Source organism: Herpailurus yagouaroundi, unplaced genomic scaffold (assembly GCF_014898765.1).
Source record: "Herpailurus yagouaroundi ecotype Mexico unplaced genomic scaffold, PumYag 67700, whole genome shotgun sequence".
Taxonomy (NCBI): Eukaryota; Metazoa; Chordata; class Mammalia; order Carnivora; family Felidae; genus Herpailurus; species Herpailurus yagouaroundi.
Window position 1 is genome coordinate 2153222 of NW_024420499.1, and position 20286 is coordinate 2173507.

Genomic DNA, 20286 nt, shown 5'->3' on the forward strand with positions numbered 1-20286 from the left:
CCTAACTGACTGAGCCACCCAGGCGCCCCAAGGTCATTGTTTTTAACAGCAGATATAAACCATGCTTAAAATATTCTTGATAATATTAAAACTTTTTTGGCTGACTTTCTTTTCATATTTTGATTATGCCATCATTTTTTGATATGCTTAATATTGTTTATCTGCATTATGACATATTTTTCTTACTTAGTATGGCTGACATGCCATGTTCTGCTTGTTCAATGAAGTTTACATTATTAGCATTGTTTTAAATCCAAGAATTTTCCAAGAATGTTAAGATGCTTTCCATTTTGTAAAGTAGAATTGATTCAGAGCTAGGTTATAATATCCATAAATCCACTTAACTAGGCACATGAAAACAGTAACACATCATGATATGCTAAAAGCAGCAAAGGACTAAGGGCCCTACAGTCAACTTTAAATGAATTCTAACATTCAGAAAACACTATAGAGCAGTGAAAATTAATAGAATCACGGATATCATCTTGTATGAAATGCAAAAATATAATATTAAGCAAAACGATTTGCAACATGTGTACATAATCTATATATACATTAAAAGAACAATATATATTATTCATGGATACATAGATACGTAATAAAATATAAAGAAATACATAGGAATGATAAACATCCAATTTCTCCTCCGGGAGAAAATGAGGAAGAGGCCACCAAAGAGAGAACAGAGGATATTCCAAATGCTTTCGTAATGTTTTATGGCTTAAGCTCAATATTAAATATCCTGGTGTACATTGTATCGCTTTTTATACATTTTTAAAATGTTTTAAATATTTTTTGAACATTTCTTTAAAAAAAAAAAAAAAAGTAAAAGGAGCGGGTAAAAAAGACTGACGGAGTTCCAAAAGGTAGTCAGATACATAAGAGAGAGACAGAGGTTTTACAGAATCAAAAACAGATCTAAGGGTCAATAATGCCAAATAACAGAGATAATGGCAATGAAGTCACCAAAATTAAGAATTGGGAAATCATTTCCGCGGAGTGCTGGCAATGGAAACCCAATGACAACAGGTCAAAGAATGAATAGGGCGCAAAGTACACACTGTACCAATAAGGACTTCCCCTTACAGATCTAGAAATGCTGTATGAATGATCATAAAATAAATGTACATACTAGCGGAGCTCAAAAAGAGAAAGGGAAATTCGACGTTTTACGATAATGAGCTATGGTCTTAGTAACACAGAGAGTCTCAAGGCACAGATACACATCGCGATAGTTAGGAAATCACGCTTTAATGTCTACACATGGGCCTCTTAAGATAAAGATTTTTAAGCAAAACTACCAAATAAAGCTGGTACAGGGAAAAGGGAGCCTCTACTCATTTGCACATGGAAGTAACAAGGTAATCTATTTATAGAGGAAACTTTGGGACTTAAAAAAAAAAAAACACCTGTGAGAAATCAAAATGCCAGTTATGAATGATGGATAGTCTGAATTTCAAAATAAGTATGCTGCATAGGAAATCCAAAGCAGGGAAATTAATACAAATTTTGTTCCAAGATCGGTGATATTCTGGAAACACCTATAAAATACACATGTAAGTCGTCTTTCTAAGAACTTTGCTAAATTTCAGAGCATGTGGGTGTCAACAATGAAAGCAAATTTCCGATAGCTCACAATAAAAATGGAAACACATGAAAAGAATGGCCCACTTTGATGGACTCAGAAAACAGGAGAATTGATTCTAAATATATTGAGGAAATAGAACATAGATAAATTGTGAACTAAATGTAGTTAAAAGATAAAAGAGAGAGAAACATACAAACTATGAAAAAGAAAGGAAATACAACAAGGAAAAGAACAGATAGATTGGTAACATATGAAGAGAATTTTTAGAAATTAAAAATATTGTCATCATAGTGAAAAAGCCAAGAGACAGGTAAGTGACAAATTAGACAAAGTTAAGGAGAAATTTAAAAACTGGAAAATAATTTGGGAAAAACAAGTACCGAAATGTAGTATTGAGAAGTAGAAAGATAAAAAATTGAAAGAGAATTTTTTTAATGTTCATTTTTTTATTTTGGAGAGAGAGACAGAGACAGCGTGAGTGGTGGAGAGGAGCAGAGAGACAGGGAGACACAGAATCCACAGCAGGCTCCAGGCTCTGAGCTGTCAGCAAAGAACCTGGCAGTGCTCGAATTCACCAACTGTGAGATCATAACCAGAGCCAAGTTAGACACTTAACTGACTAGCTACCCAGGCACCCCTGAAAGAGAATTTAAAATACATGGAATATGGAATGAAAACACAATATTTTTATTAGGAGTTCCAGAAGGGAAAAAAAAAAAAAGTAGAAAACGAAATTGGGAAAGAGATGATATCCAAACTGGCAGTGACTAGAAATTTCCAAAACTTATTAAGAAAAATGAAACCTCAGATTGAAGTATGCCAGCTTCCAAGCAGGGTTCCACTGCTACTAAATAATAATAACAACAACAACAGTAACGATCATTATTAAGTGCAATACAGTGAAACTTCAGAAAACTAAATCAAAAGAGAAAAAAAAAAAAACCATAAATAGGGAGGGAGAACAGATTACCTAGGAAGGATTAATACCTAGAACGACAACATAGTTTTTGGGCAGCAACAGAAAACTGAAGGACAGTAACTGTCAGCCTTAAATGCCACAATCAGCTAAACTACCATTCAAAAGTGAAACAGACACTTGAAAACAAAGACTTAGCTTACGACTTATGAATCCTTGCAGAAAGAGCTATCAGAGACATACTGAACCTACAAGGAGAGCCTGAGGTGCAATAATACAAATATATAAAACGTCTTGACAAGAAACCATGTAGGAATGCAGACGAATTTCCTTTAATTATTAAACAATAAAAAATAATCAAATTAACCTAGTACCTTCATAAAAACAAAGAACACTTCTAAATAAGTCGTGTGCCAAAGTACAAACCATAAAAATGTTCAAAATACTCAGGGGCGCCTGGGTGGTTTAGCTGGTTGAGTGTCCGACTTAGGCTCAGGTCATGATCTATCTCACGGTTCATGAGTTCAAGTCCCACACGGGGCTTGCTGCTATCAGCGCAGGGCCTGCTTTGGATCCTCCGTCCCCCTCTCTCTCTGGCCGTCCCCCACTTATGCTCTCTCAAAAATAAACAAACATTTAAAAAATATATATTCATACCTGAATTTCATTAAAAACGAAATGGAAAAAATATGGAGGTGCAGCTATGGCTATAATTAGAATGAAATAGGGGCGCCTGGGTGGCTCAGTCGGTGAAGCGTCCGACTTTAGCTCAGGTCAAGATCTCACAGTCCATGAGTGTGAGCCCCGCATCAGGCTCTGTGCTGACAGCTCAGAGACTGGAGCCTGTTTCAGATTCTGTGTCTCCCTCTCTCTGACCCTCCCCTGTTCACGCTCTGTCTCTCCCTATCTCAAAAATAAATAAAACGTTAAAAAAAATTAACAAAAAGAATGAAAGATACATAGCTTTATTTGCGTGTGTCAGGAAAAAAATTTAAGTTTACAAAATTAATGAGATCTAAAATTTTATTTTACATATGTGTATGTATGTAAATAATATAGTTATTAGTTTTATTGTTTTGGGTCTTCTACAAATTGCGTCTTAGTGAATGTAGCACAGACGATCAAGTAATGATTTTAAAAATCAGGAGAATATGGTAGGTATGTATATTAACCATGGTTTTTAGTTTCTGTATCTGACAGTTTGTCATCATAGGGCCTTGCTGACTGGAGAGTAAGTACCTTTCCCTTAGGGAGAAGATTCCTATGGTAGCAACCACACAGTTAACACGGTTTTCATAAAGAAACAAGGGGGCGCCTGGTGGCTCAGTCGGTTAAGCGTCCGACTTTAGCTCAGGTCAAGATCTCACAGTCCATGAGTTTGAGCCCCGCGTCGGGCTCTGTGCTGACAGCTCAGAGCCTGGAGCCTGTTTCAGATTCTGTGTCTCCCGCTCTCTCTGCCCCTCCCCCCGTTCATGCTCTGTCTCTCCCTGTCTCAAAATTAAATCTAAAAACGTTAAAAATTTAAACAAAAAATAAACCAATCCAGAGCCCAAAGCCCATCCCCCACCACACCAAATGTCTGCTTTATCATGTGGGAGCACTTGTGGGACACGAACCTCCTGCCCTACTCAATCTCGGCTCAGGTATGAGACAACTAGGGAGGGCAGCTCCTATATCCCTGAGCACACTGAAAGTACTCAAACCATCCAATCCTAAATCTGGTCAGCCCACTTACAGTGCCTTGCCCATTCCTTCCCAAGAAAACCACCATAAAGGCTTTCCCACAATTCTCCTCACTATCTCTCTCTGCCCATGACCCACCCCAGGGTTCTCTCTTGTGACCCTGTGGAGCATGGCATGCTGCCTTCCTCTTGGGAACTGTGAGTAATAAACTGTATTTTCAATGGGCCCCACCATACCTGGATGGAACTTGGGTACATTTTAATGTTTATTTATTTTTGAAGGAGAGAGAGAGAGACAGGGTGTGAGTTGGGGGGGAGGGTGGCACAGAGAGAGAGGGAGACACAGAATCGGAAACAGGCTCCAGGCTCCGAGCTGTCAGCACGGAGCCTGAGGCGGGGCTCGATCCCACAAACCGCAAGATCATGACCTGAGCCGAAGTCGGACGCTCAACTGACTGAGCCACCCAGGCACCCTGAATCTTGGGTACATTTTAAACAGGATAGAGGGAGTGACATCACCAAGATAGTGCCGTAGAAGACCCTAGCCTCTCTTCCCCCACAAAGCGCAGCAATAAGAGAGCTATCCACGAATAAAAACAGCTCTGGGAGAACTCAGGAGGACCCTTCAGCAAAAACAGTGGAACAAAATAGCTGAGAACAACCGCACAAAATGGGAATGAAGAATCACGTGATTTGGCCCGCATCACCTCATCTCCTAGACCGACACTGCTCACCGCGAAGAGGGAACTGCCCAGGTAGGTCTTTCCCTTCACAAAAAAAAAAAAAAAAAAAAAAAAAAAGAACAGGGTGAGAGACCAGCTTCGCCAGGATTTTGGGGCATGACACAAATGGCCTGCTTTGGCTTCACCCCACCCAGCAACTGACAAAGAGGACACACAGAGCAGGGCTGGAACCAAGGAAGAGGAGAAGGGGCTCCCAATATCACCAGGCAGCAAGAGCAAAGGGCAGTTCCCAGTGAGCCGCTCGGCAGAAGGCTCCAGCAACTTTCTCCACTAAAGAAACCAAAGGCCAGCGCATTGTCAGGAACCACCTACGCATTTCCCCACTTTTCACCCCACCCATCTATTCACATTCCCAGACACCAGCAGCCTAGGTCCCTCCCGGCCTCCTCCCACCCTGTTCCTTCCAGAGCCCAGCATCGGACCAAGGCCTTTGCAGTTGCCTGAGTACAAGATGCCAGCCTAGACCCCCCGGTCTACACCACTGGGGCTCGCCTGCAGCTAACCCCACCGCGGTGCACCGGCACGCTCCTGGTCTGACCCCCCTCACCAGCTTCCACAGCAGCATGCGCGCCCGTTTGCAGACTGTAGCCACAGCAGTGCACGCTGACAGCCATGCACCTACACCCTGCCATCCCGAATCTTGTCACTAGCCTCCAATGCTGTGCACATGCCCAAGGCAAGACCTTGCAGCCGCGGGAGTGCGCGTCAAAAGCCAGGGCCCCAGAACTAACAGGGTAGCCAAGTTGGCTCTGGCCCCTGCTATGCTTCGTATGTGTCTGCAACCCGCCTCTGCCATGGCACAGGCACCTGCAGCTGGCCTCACAGCCAAGTGTGTGCACATGACTGGCTCTGTCCACACGGTGACCTGCCCTGCCCGTAGCTGCCGGACCTAGGTGCTGAGGACCCCGGTGGACATTGTAGCCACTGTGGAATCCCTGGAGTGCTTGCCGAAGACCATGTAATAGTCAGTGCCATGAACCTCAGCAGCCTGAGTCAATGAGACATCACATTCCCCGGAGCCAGAGCCAGCCACCGTATACCCCTGAACTTGGCATCCTGCACTTGTAGACCTGGGGTCAAACCACACAGTCTAGAATGCCCCCACCTGCAGGTGAAGGTCTTTCCTCACTGAAGGCAGTCGGTAAAGTTTTGAAGAAGTCACTACTTCTTCAAAGGCACAGATACCTGTGCAAGGCTACAGAAATCACAAGGAATCAGAAAAACAATGCCATCACAGGAACACGGTAAACTTCCAGTAACTGACCCCTCAAAGTGGAGATACATGAATTGCCCAATAGAGAATTCAAAATAATTGTTCTAAATATACTCAGAGATCTAGAAGAGAACACAAACCATTTAAAGAAATCAGGAATACAACACAAAAACAAAGTGAGAAGTCCAACAAAGACACACAAAACATGATACAGCACGGAGGAGAAATTTTGTTGCTGAAGAAATGATTGAACTGAAAAATTCAATAGAGAACTATAAATTATACATGAAACTGGATACAGTAAAACCCATGCCACAGCAACACAAAATATTGCCATATAAGGATACTACAAAAAAAGAAACTACAGACAAGTGTCTCTGATGATCATACATACAAAAGTCAACAAAACACTAGCAAACTGAATTCAACAGCGCATTAAAAGGATCACAGTCTATGATCAAGTGGGATTTATCCCTGGGATTCAAAGATAGTTTCAGTATATACCAATCAATAAATATGATATACCACATTAACAGAATGAGAGACAAAATCATATGATCATCTCAATATAGGCAGAAAAAGCATTTGACAAAAATCAACATAATAAAAATATCATGATAAAAATTCTCAACAAATGTGGTATAGAAGGAGCACACCTGAACATAATAAAGGCCATATGTAACAAATCTGTATCTAATATCATATTCGATGGTGAAAGGCTAAAAGCTTTTTCTTTAATTTCATAGTACTAGAAGTCCAGGCCAGAGAAATTAGGCAAGAAAAATAAACAGAAGGCATCCAATTCAGAAAGGACGAAGTAAAATTGCCTTTATCTGCTGATGTCATGATCTCATATATAGAAAATTCTAGTCTCCACCAAAAAACTTAGAACTAACAAATAAATTCAATAAAGTATCAGGATACAAAATAAATACACAAAAACTAGTTGTTTTTCTATCTTCTAATAATAAGCCACCTGAAAATGAAATAAAGAAAATAATCCCACTTGCAATAGCAGCATCAAAAATGATAACATACTTTGAAATGAATTTATCCCAGGAAATGAAAGATCTATACACCAAAAACCATAAGACATTTATGAAAGGAATTTAAGAAGATACAGCTAAGTTGAAAGATATTGCGTGGATCAGAAGAGTTTATATTGTTAAAATGTCACTACTACCCAAAGCCTTCTATAGATTCAATGCAATCTCTATCAAAATTCCGATGGCATTTTTCACAGAAATAGAAAAAAAAAATAATAAAATTCATAGGGAAGTACAAAAGACCTCAAATAAACAAAGAAATCTTGAGAAAGAACAAAGCTGGAGGCATTACACTTCCTGATTTCAAACTATATTACAAAGTAGTAGTAATCAAAACAGTATGGTACTGGCATGAAAACAGTCATGTAAACCAAAGGAACAGTGAATCAACAGCCCAGAAATAAACCCATGTATACATGGTCAACTAATATTTGAAAGGAGAGCCAAAAGTGATCAGTAAAGAATGGATAATCTCATCCATAAAAAATGTCGAGGAGTGCCTAGGTGGCTCAGTAGGTTAAGCATCCAACTCTGAGTTTTGACTCAGATCATGATCTCACGGTTCATGACTTTGAGCCCGGTGTGAGGCCTTGCACTGACAGTGTGGAGCCTGCTTAGGATTCTCTCTCTCCCCTCTCTCTCTGCCCCTCCCCCACTCATGCTCGCTTTCTCTCAAAATAATTTTTTTTAAAAAAAAAGCTCCTCAAAAATTAAAAATAGAACTACCATATGACTCAGCAATTCCACTTCTAGGTATGTGTCCAAAGGAAATCACTATCTCAAAGAGGTATCTGCACTCCCATAGTCACTGCAGCACTGTTCACAATAGCTAAGACATGAAAACATCTTAAGAGTCCATTGATGGATGAATGGATCAAAAATACATGGTGTATACACACACACACACACACACACACACACACACACACACACATACACACACACAGGAATATTATTCAGCCATAGAAGAGAAGGAAATCCTGCTATCTGCAACAGTGTGGATGGACATTGAAGGCATTATATGGAATGAAATAAGTAAGACAAATAATGTCTGACCGCACATGTGGAATCTATAAACATTAAACTCATAGAAACAGACAACAGAATGTTGGTGGTTAGGAACTGAGGGGTAGGGCGAATGGGGAGGTGTTGGTTAAAGGTGCAAACATTCAGTTATATGATGTTCTGGGAATCTAAGGAACAGCACGGTGGCTATTAATATAGTGATACAGGTTAATAATACCATATTGTATACTTGAATGTTGCTATGAGAGTAACATTTTAATGTTGTCACCATATCAATAACAATAAAAGTGGTATTGAGGCGAAGGATATGTTAACTAACCTTATTTTGATAAACACTTCACAATACATACTTGTATCAAATCATCACATCGTATACCTTCAATTTACATAATATGTCAAGTGTATCTCAATAAATCTGGGGAAAAAAGAATATATAAATCTATATCTTTGTCTAAATGTTTGAAATATTTCCTAATAATTACTTAGTGAGTTATGAAGGATAAAAACAGGATAGAACTTTTCTTTTAGCATTATTGGTTATTTCTATTTATTTGTTTGGACAGCATATCCACAGATGATTTTATTTTTTCATGCCTCATAATTCACATATGCATTTCAAGTACTCTCATAGATATGATACATATTATATAATATACATATCTGAGTATATGTGAATAGATCAAATATTACAAAAATGTAATATTGGGGAGCTAATCATTCAACTTAATTTTTCAAAAAATAATAACCACAAAGGATAAGTAAATAATAACAAGTAAAGCCAAAATTAATGCAATGGAAAGATAAAGAGATCAGAGGGCATGAGCAAAACCAAAAGCTGCTCCATTGGAATAAACTCTTAACTTAGACAAACCTCTGGCAAAACTGCTCACAAATTAAAGAAAGAAGGCAAAATAAGCATGTCATTAAAAAGTAAGAGAAGAACTTACTAGAAGATATTACAAATGTATAAGTCATATAAGAATACTCATCACAACTTCTACACAAGGTATAAGGCCCACACAGTGTTTCAGGTAAACCCACCAAACTAGTGAACAATTCTGATATTAATCACTGTGTTCCAGATAATAGAATAGGAGGGATATCTATGCAAAACACTAGCCTTGATTTCTACCTGAAGATATGTAAATAAATAGGTTAGATGAATGGATGGGTGGATGGATGAGTAGATGGATATAATTAAGTAGAATTCATGCAGAGATGCAGAAAATGTGCTTGATAACATTCTGTATTAACTCTTGCCAATACAGGTATGCAAATCAGAAATCCATGGAGACTTTCTCTAACTAGATGAAATGTATCTAACAAAACATACTGTAAACATCATACTTCAGCACAGTCATTCTAACTCCAGATACTGTGAGAAGGAACTATAGAGTCCTGACATAGGATATGTATGTTGGTGCACTGTTTCAGAAATAAATCGGAAAACATCCCATAAAGCCGAATATGTGACTATCCTACTACCCCAGCAATTTCATTTCTATTTATACTCCCGAGAGTAACTTTTGCACGTGGGTACATGAAGAAAACATGCATAAGGCTGTTCATTGCCATGCTGATTGCATTAAGAAAAAAATCAGAAACCCTTTCAAGAGAAGAAATGATAATTAAAATCTTATTTAGTCATACAGTAAATTACTAGAGAACAGTTAATTAAACATAGATGCTTGGACCAGCTGAGTAAATTTCAAAAACAAAATTGAGTTACAAAAGAAAATTGCAATATACATATATGGCATATCTTTTAATTTTGAAAGCATACAATAAAATACCAGATATTGATATAGCTATATAGGAAAATGAAAAACAAATAAAGGAAAATTCAGAAGAATATACACCGATCTCAGCCTGAGGTATACCTTAAGGAAAGACAGAAGGAAATGCAGCTGATAGGTAGCTTTGCCTGTATCTCACAAGTATTTTATCATCAGCTCCAATCTCACCTCTGAAATCCAGATTCTTTTTTTTTTTTTAATTTTTATTTATTTTTGAGAGAAAGAGAAGGCAAGCGGGGGAAGGGCAGAGAGAGAGGGGGACAGAGGATCTGAAGAGGGCTCTGCACTGACAGCAGCGAGCCCGATGTGAGGCTAGAACTCACGAACCATGAGGTAATGACCTGAGCCAAAGTTGGACATTCAACCAACTGAGCCACCCAGGCACTCCTGAAATCCAGATTCTTATATCCTATACATATGATACCCTACGTATATGCCCGGGTGTCTAATAGAAATCTGAAATATACTATGTGCAAAACAGAACTTTTACTCCCTTCTAGAATTTGTAACTCCTGCAGTGGTTTTCATCGTACTACATGAGACCACCATTCACCTAGTGGCTCGTGCCTAAAACCTTGGCAACATACTCGACTTGTCTCTTTCTCTCATTTTCATAGACAGACCACCAGCAAATACAATCCATTTTCCCTATTCCTCTGAAGTCTATGCTGCATCCAAACACTTTTCAACAACCCCAGTTTCAAGTGACCATCGTTTCTGATTTGGACTTTAACACTAGCCTCTCCACTTATTTCCCATTTTTCCATTCTGGTGTCACCACCATCCACACAACATGTTCTATTTACAACATAAATCTGACCATGTCACTCTGTTGCTAAAGCCTTTAATTTTTTTTTTTTTTTTTTTTTTTTTTTTTTTTTTTTTTTTTTTTTTTTGCTGTTGAGTTCCTTATGTATTTTGGATATTAACCACTCATCAGATGTTTGTATTGCAAATATTTTCTCCCATTCTGTAGTTGGTCTTTTCACCGTGTTGTTTCCTTTGCTGTGCTGAGTTTCTTGGTTTGAGACAATCCTACCCGTCTGTTTTTGCTTTTGCTAAATGTGTTTTGGGGGTCACATATTAAAAAAACCTGCCCAGGCAAATGTCAAGAAGACTTTTACCTACCGTTTTATCATGTTTTCCATTTTTTATTTTGTCTATGTTTTCTAATACTAGTTTTATAGTTTCAGGTCTTATTTTTTAGACTTGAATTCATTCATTGTGAGTTGCTTTTTTGAATGTGGTAGGAGATAAGGGTCCTATTTTATTCTTCTGCATGGAGGTACTCCATTTTCCCACATGATTTGTTGAAGAGACCATCCATCCTATTCCCATTGTGTGTTCTTGGCACCCTTGTGGAAAATGAGCTGACAAATGTGTGGATTTATTTCTGGGCTCTCCATTCCATTGGTTTTTATGTCTGTTTTTACATTAGTACCATACTGTTTCAATGATTGTCGCTTTATAATATATTTTGAAGTCAGAAATAATGAGGCAAGGAGGAAGACATGATATAGGCTCATGGAAGATAGTCATTAAAGCTTGGAATAGCCACATGAAATATCATTAGGTTGCCTAGGGGTGAGTACTATGATTACCAAGCAATGCTGAGGGCCCAGCAGAAGTCCAAAGCCATAAATCTGCAGAACTTAAGTTCTTTTATCTGAAAATGAAGGCTGGAAAGGCTAGGAGGCTGAAGGCTAAAAGAGACACTCTCATTAGCAAGTATGTTTTAGTCCTTAGAAATTCATAAAGTGACTGCCAGATCAACAAGAAGTGAAGTCAAACTCTTTTCCCCATCCACACTGTTAAAGACGGGAGGGACCAGGTATAGGCAAATTAAGATATCACCGCTGCTGTGTGAATTTAGCCATCACAGAAAGACCCTCTGATCCAGAATAGCCCCCCCCACCTGGTGGCACAGACCCCTGCACTTCTACCAAAAGAAATTTCTATCAATGGATTAAGTGACATCTATCCCAGAAATCCTTTCTCAAAGAAAGGGAAAGAAACGCTTAGCCATCAGTAGAACTCTGCAACTGATTTATTCATTGCATTACTATAGCCTAAAAACTAGCTCTGATATGAAGTGAAGCATCAAAGGCACCCTTCCTTTCCTCCAGATGTTTGCCTGTGACCCGAAATATGGCCATACAACTTCAAGACTCTCCCATCAGTTCACAGAGATCCCAGAGTGACGACAAATCTCCCTATCAGCTCTTTCCTATCTTGCCATATAGATTTGTCTTTGCACAGATCGTTCAGGTGTTACAAAATCATTCCTGTAAGGATCAAGGCGAGGCCATCACAGTTTAGATACATGTAGTTTCCATTTGGGGAGTTTCCAGAACTTTGCAAGCCATGTAGTGGGAAATGGTTTCTACATCAATTGATAGTGCTACGCTTTATGTACGAGAAAATCCAAATAGCATGTTTAAATACATAAGTGGTTTTTTTTTTGCATGTAACAAGAATTCTAGAACTGTTGTAACAGCCTTACAATATCATCAGGGATCCAGACTTCCATCTTTGTGTTCACTGGATGGCTGCAGGAAGAAGGAAAAGGGAGAGTGGCAAAAACCACATGCTAATTGAGTCTTGGCCCTTTTAATTAGGAAAACTATAGTTTTACAAAAGCCCCAACCAATAAAAGGTCCACATACAGCTCCTTAGACAGAATTGGGCCACATAGCCAATCCTAACTTCAAGGGGCCCTGGGAAGTCAACTTGTTTTGAGCTAGAGATTTTACTATCCAGAATTAAGAAGTTCTGTAGATAATGAAAAAAGAAAACAGATAACGAGTAGGCAATTAGCAGCATATACCACAGTTAACAAGAAGGCTTTTTTTTTTTAGGAGCCAAAGATAAAAAAATAAAAACACATAGTCTGGAGAATATACTACAAACATTTGAGGGAGGTTACATCTGGAATTGAGGGGAGGACTTCAGGGAAAGTAAATTCATATATTGCTTTAGTTTATTACAGGGACATGTTACATTGAATTCTTTCAGTCAAGCTAAAAAACACAAACTCACAATAGGCTAAAAACAACAAAAGCAAAAGCAAAGGCAACTGACCACTTCAGCTGGTGAATCTAGGTGACAGGTCTCTGAGCCGCATTTTTCAAAGCCTGTCACCACACCTAGATCTCATCTCATTAAACCAATTAGAGTGTCTTATGTGATACACATTTTTTGGTCAGCCCTCAATAGTTTTTTTTTTTAATTTTTAATGTTTATTTATTTTTGAGACACAGAGAGTGAGCAGGGGAGGGGCAGAGAGAGAGGGCGACACAGAATGCAAAGCAGGCTCCAGGCTCTGAACTGTCAGCACAGAGCCCGACGTGGGGCTTGTACCCACAAACCGTGAGATCATGACCTGAGCTGAAGTCGGACGCTTGACTGACTGAGCCACCGAGGCGACCCAGCCCTCTATGTTTTGGGGACCACATATGTGTATGTCCTAAGTTCACCGTGATAAAGTTTCTTAGCTCGGATCTGGCCCGTTCTGGTTCTAGACCAAGTTGCCTTCATGTGACTTGCTTTCTCCTAAGGAAATTGATTATCGGTAACTGAGCAGGTCCATGTTGAACAACTATGTCATCCTCCACTACCATTATCTTACCTCAGTCCCATATGTAAGCACACACTGGTTTACAACTTCAGAGCTCTTTCTCATCTTATCTGAACCTATCATACAGCATCAAATAACAGAAACAATGCTCAAAGAGATGAAGCAACTATTCCTATCACAGAAATTCTCAGTGATAGAGCTTAAAGCAGAGGCATAAATAAATAAATAAATAAATAAATAAATAAATATAAACAAAACCATCCAGGGTCCTGACTCTTGGTTTAGTTGGTACTTCTAGATAATTCTTAAAGAAGGGCAAACAGCTAATGCACAGTTACCGAACTACCTTTTCCCTAAGGGACAGTATTCATGGCTTCTCTGAGTTAGACTTTTAACGTATGTCATAAAAATGGAAAAAGCAAAAAACTAATAGTCAATTAGTTGTCACCTTTAAAATTCTTCATTTTCCTTGAACATGATCCCACATTAAGTGCTAGAGTCTGGTGACCATCTGTACTGGTATATATAATTAGAGATTGCCTTTATTTTACTTTCTATGACAGTATCTTCAGATTTACTGTATCTTCAGTGTTCTCTACAGAGATTTTAAATAGTTACAAGGTCAACAGTTCTGACTCTAGAAGCCTAGTCTAACAAAATGTAGCTAAAAGCTTTTGTTTTTTTAATTTAATAGGAGGTCTAAAGTCACACACACACACACACACACACACACACACACACCAGACCACAATATTCACATTTCTGTGAAAGTTTCTATTGTGAAGACACTATTTAAAGAGGAGATGAGAAAAAAGATGAATTCCCTCAAGAACATTCTAGCAAAATAATAGATCATTTTCAGTATGCTTAACTTGAAGGAAACTAGAGAGTACTTTTATACTCAATGAACCATTGAGGTTTAAGGACAAGATTTCCCTCACAGGGTAGTATTTGTAAAAGATACAAGCTTCCTGACATTTTATTCTTATTTTTCTCCACACATGCAATAAATAACTTTTTATTTGAATTACTTATCAGTATGAGGAAAAGAAAGCAAAAACAGACCATTAATGTTTAGATAATAGAAAATGAAAATGAATAATAAGCAAAATCTTTTCTCTAAAGTACAAAAAGCAGTTGCAGGAAACAAAATTCTTAAGAACTCTTTGAGGCTCAGTCCTGATGTGTTAAAAGATATAGTTTGATCAGAATGAGTTTTTTCGGCGGTCAAAACACATTATTTCTAGTGGAAACTGCCGTGACAAACTCCTTATCTGCAAAAGGAAAATTAACCTTCTTATCTATTCAACTTAGCTTGTGGAAAGGCACAAGGTCAGCCTGTGGAAGAAAATCCCATTTGTAAAATGTGTTTCTTCACTTTTGTGTAGAAATTCTATAGAATTGATAGGATTTGAGAAAAAAAAATTAATGTAGAAGAGACCACATAGGGAAATCTCCCCATTTGGCTAATTCGAAGACTTTGGTAGCACAATAGCAAATCTAAATAGTACACTGCTAGATTGATCAGGTTGTTTCCAGCACATTTTCCACTTGGCCTTATTTGCTGACCAACTGAATTAAGAAACACTGTTACTACTCTGTACAATAGTCAACACAGCTTAGAGCTTGTAGGCAAACTGGGCCATTGCCCAGAAACTAGGCAGAAAGGGAGGACAAAGATGAGGGGGGTGATTAAGAAACAAAAGCAACCAAAGCAACCATCATAGGTAGAGTTTTAAGATGGCCCCCAGGTATGTGTGCCCTTGTGGGCGTTTCTAACCAACAGAAAAGAGCAAAGGTGATGGGATGTCATTTCCATGAGTGAGTTAAAAAAGATTGTGACTCTCATATGAGGACGTAAGATACAAAACAGATGAACATAAGGGAAGGGAAGAAAAACAATATATAAACAGGGAGGGGGACAAAACATAAGAGACTCTTAAATATGGTGAACAAACAGGGGGTTAGTGGAGGGGTTGTGGGAGGGGGGATGGGCTAAATGGGCCAGGGGCATTAAGGAGTCTACTCCTGAAATCATTGTTGCACTAGATGCTAACTAAGTTGGATTCAAACTAAAAAATAAATAATTTTTTTAAAAAAGAAGTTTAATGCTGTCAGGAATATTTACTCTTTGTTTTGGCTGAAATCTGTTAAGATATTTCAAAGGGTTTTTTTTTTTTTTTTTAAAAGGGCTCTATTGTCAGAAGCTGGGTGAATTGGAAGTTGGTATTCAAAGCCTGATAGGAACTTTTAAAGAAACTTCTCTCCTAAGCTAAAATGGAATCATGTACTCAGAGAGAAAGAAAACATTCTCTTCACTTTCTTATCCCTTAAGGCGTAAAGTTAGGTTATTGATTTGTGCTATTTACAGTTATAAATCTCCCTCTGAGCACTGCTTCACTGGATCTCATAAGTTTGGGTATGTTGTACTTTCCCCCCGCTTATCTCAATGCATTGTCTAACGTCAGTGTTTTATTGACTTTCTACATTTTGGTGAATTTTCCAGTTTTCCTTCTGTTGTTGATATCTAGCTTCGATGTATTATCATTGGAGAATACACATTGTATCAATTCAGTCTTTAAAACATTTATTTTGGGGGCACGTGGGTGGTTCGGTCGGTTAAGCCACGACTCTTGATTTTGCCCTCAGGTCATGATTTCACAGGTGGTGAGATCGAACCCCACATCAGGCTCTGCGCTGACAGCACGGAGCCTACTTGGGATTCTCTCTCCCTCTCTCTCTCTCTCAAAATAAATCAGTAAACATTAAACAATAAAAAAAAAACTTTAAAAAAAAGATTGCGACTTTTGTCTTGCCAGCAGATTCTCACTATTGTCTTCTTGGCTTATATGTTTTGACGAAGCAAATGGCAAGGAACTGAAGGCAGGTTCCAGCCAGCAGATTGTGAGAAACTGAGGCCCTCAGTCCAATAACCTGCAAAAGATGGAATCCTGCCAAATATTACTAAGTAGGTAAATCTTTTCCCCCCGCAAGCCTGGCCCAGCACCTTGACTTAAGCCTTGTGAGAATCGTAACCTACAGGAACTGGAAAAAAAAACACTGTTACACGGCAATAGATAACTAATACAAAAAAAAAATCAATTTTAGGATAATACTAAAATTGGTAGTAAATTCACAACGTTGCACCTGAGAGAATATCACTGGGGAATGAGAAGCAAAGAGAGATCTTTCACAAGTGTCCAATACGAAATGTACCCACCTAGCAGCTATAGGGCTCATATAGTCAGCCTTTCCTCCGATTACTACGGATAACTTGTCCACATGCCCAGCTAAAGCCAAGGTCTCTACTTATTCACTAGATCCCATCCAGTCTCACTTAAAAATATTGACCGAGCAATCTCTCCCTCTCCCTCTCTCTCTCTCACACTGCCTCTCTCTTCTGTATCACTGGATTTTCACTCTACCAGATCATTTCCGTCAACGTTTCAATATGTTATTGTCACCATCCTAAAAACAAAAAATAAAAAAAAAATAAATAACAGCAACAAAAATTCTCTCTTGGTCCCATTTGCCTCTCTATTCCTACTTGTGAAAGTACTGGCTAGTTAATGTTTCAGATTCTCATCTTCCTATACTTTCTCGAATTCATTCATTATGAGTTCAGTCACATTCCTCCAAAAGATAATGCTGACGTCCTAACCCTGGTACCTGTGATAGTGTCCCTCCTTGGAAATAGGGTTTCTACAGATGTAATCGAGTTTAGATTAGGGTGGGTCCTAATCCAATATGACTTGCATCCTTGTAGAAAGAAGAGAAGAAACACGGAGACATATGTACAGTGGTAAAATGACAGGGGACACAGGGACAAACAGTATATGAAGACAGAGACAGAGATTAGAGGGGTGTGCCTATAAGCTAAGGAACACCAAGGATTGCCAGTAATCACTGAGAGTTAAAAGAGAGGCAGGGAACAGATTCTGCCTCAGAACCCCCAGAAGTATTGAACTTTGCCAACTAGGATTTCAAATATCCAGCCTCCAGAACTGTGCAAGGATAAATTTCTGTTGTTTCAAGCCACCCAGTTTATTATCTCATCTCTGGGAAACTAATACACCACGATTCAGACTGGACTTTGTCACTCCAATGAAACTGTTCATGTCAAAGTTGTCAGTGATTACATGTTGCTGAATCCAAAAATCACTCTTTGTTACCTTAAACAATCAGCAGCATATGAGAAAGTTAATCGCTCACTCCTCCTCCTTGAAACAGTTACTTTCCTTAGTTTCCAGACCACCACACTCTCTTGGTTTTCAGCCCAACTCACTAACCACACCTTTTCTGTTTCCTTTGCTGTTTCCTCCCTAATATTGGAGTGGCCCAGGGCTTAGTCCTTAGATTTATTTCTTCTTTACCTTTCACTCACCTCCTTGGGGACATCATCCTGCCTTATGAATTTATACTATAGTCAGAGGAGGTCACTGAGAAGACGTGACTGCTGGTTGATCCATGAGCTTGTCCCAGGAAATCAGAGGTTCCTCCTCCTCCTCACTGTCCTTGGAATGTGTGCCCTGTTTGCCTGCCCCATGCTAGAAACTGACCAGTGACATATCCTTGCGACAGTAAGGTGATTTTAAGACCGTCTGCATGGTATACGTGATGAAACCCAGTTAAGGCCTCTATATGAACCTTAATATTCTGGCAGGTAGGTACAGAGAACTACTCGTCTTGTGGCCTCCTAATATAAGCCGCATACGCAAATTTCCTCGCTTCTTAAACCTGCCACCTATCAATCTGGAGAGGTGTGCCTCTTTCTTTGGTTTCTCCCTGCCTCCCATGAACAGGTACCAGTTTCAGATTATACCTGGTAAGTTTCTGAGGTTGCAGAGTAACAGCTATCCATATACTGATGACTCTCAAATTTATATTTTCAGCCTTGATACCTTTTATGAATGACGGTTGCGTATATTTGGGTGTCCAATAGGTTTCTGCAACTTACCATGGGCAGGCTGATTAAGTCACCAATAAATTAAGCAGGACAAGTGGTAGCACTATGTACCACGTGATTACCAATTCTTCCCCACCTCTCCAGAAGCAATTATAGCCTCTGAGTTATGTAACTAATGAATGGAAGGGCTGTTAAAATACAGCTTATTACCATGTAGAAATCCTTGCTTTTTATTTTTATTTTTTGATCACTGAGGATTATGTCGCATTGCCTCATTTAATATAACCATTTATTTAAAAGGTATTGACAAATGACAGGTGTAAAATACCAATAAAGGATGTATTATCTCTTTCTGGATACATAAAGAGTGTGGAAATTAGAGCACAAGCCTTAAAATAGTCATAGAACAAACGAAAACATGTAAGTCTACATTTGCATAGATTTATGAATAAGATATCCGGGGAAGGCTATGGCATGCAGCATATTACTTTTTGAATGATATACATTGCTGTTGGAAATAACGAAGCCTCCTCAGATGCTGCCAATAATCGTGGAGAGCAAAATAATAGCCCCCCCCAAAGATGTCCACATACATATAGAGTCCAAACAATGGTACCACATACTATTTTATATTTCCAATACAACCGTCTACCATGCTACATCCAGCCCACTTCTGATGGTCATCAAGGAAGGGAGACCTCCAATTTGTTCTTCCTTCTTTTCGTCCTCCCCCATAATTCACTGGTTTCATTATTCCTTCAGGTGCTGGTACTTCAGATCCTGTGAGTTATAAACACTGAAGGAAAGGGAAGAAGTGGCACCCCCATCATCGAGTGTCGGAGCACAACATCAGACAAACCTTTCTCTTGCCATACAACACGCTTTCGTTATAAAACATTCAATAAACTAGGAATAGAAGAGAACTTCCTCAACCTGATAAAAGGCACTTATGAAAACTTCACATCTAGCGTCATACTCAATGATGAAAGATCCTGTTCCTAAGATCAGGAACAAGAGAAGAACTCCCATTTTCACTACGTCTCTTCCACATGGTACTAGAATTTCGAGTCAGAGCAATTAGGCAAGACAAAGAAATAAAAGGCATCCAAATTGGAAAGGAAGAAGTTAAACTACCTCTATTCACAGATGACATGATCTTACATATAGAAAATTCTAAAGAATGCACCAAAAACCTATTAGCTAATAAACAAATTCAGCAAAGTTGCAGGACACAAGACCAACAGTCGAAAATCAGTCACATCTCCATATAGGAATAATGAAAAATCCAGAAGGGGAATTAAGAAAACAATTCCATTTATAATAGCATGAAAAAGAATAAGATACTTAGGAATAAGTTTAAACAAGGAGGGGCAAGACTTACACACTGAGAACTACAAAACATTGCAGAAAGAAATGAAAGAAGGCTTCGATAAATGGAAACACCTCCCATGTTCATGGACTGGCTACTTAAGGCCAGAGTAGGTATAATGACAAACCAAAGTCACATGAGATCAAAGAAGTCATTAGTAACAGAAGAATATCAAGTTTGCTGTGCAACACTGGGGAACAGAGCTGATATGTAGATAACAGATCATTTGACTCCATAAAAGACAGAAAGAGTATCTTTAGTTTGTAACTTTCCGTTTTCAATCCCCATGTGGCAAAACTGTATTTTGGTTTCCCGCTCTTGGGTATCTAGGAAATTGCCTCCTTGTGTCCTTTATGTCATGGGTCACAAACTCGCTACCCACATGCTAAATCCAGCTCGCAGACATGTTTTGTTTGGCTTCACA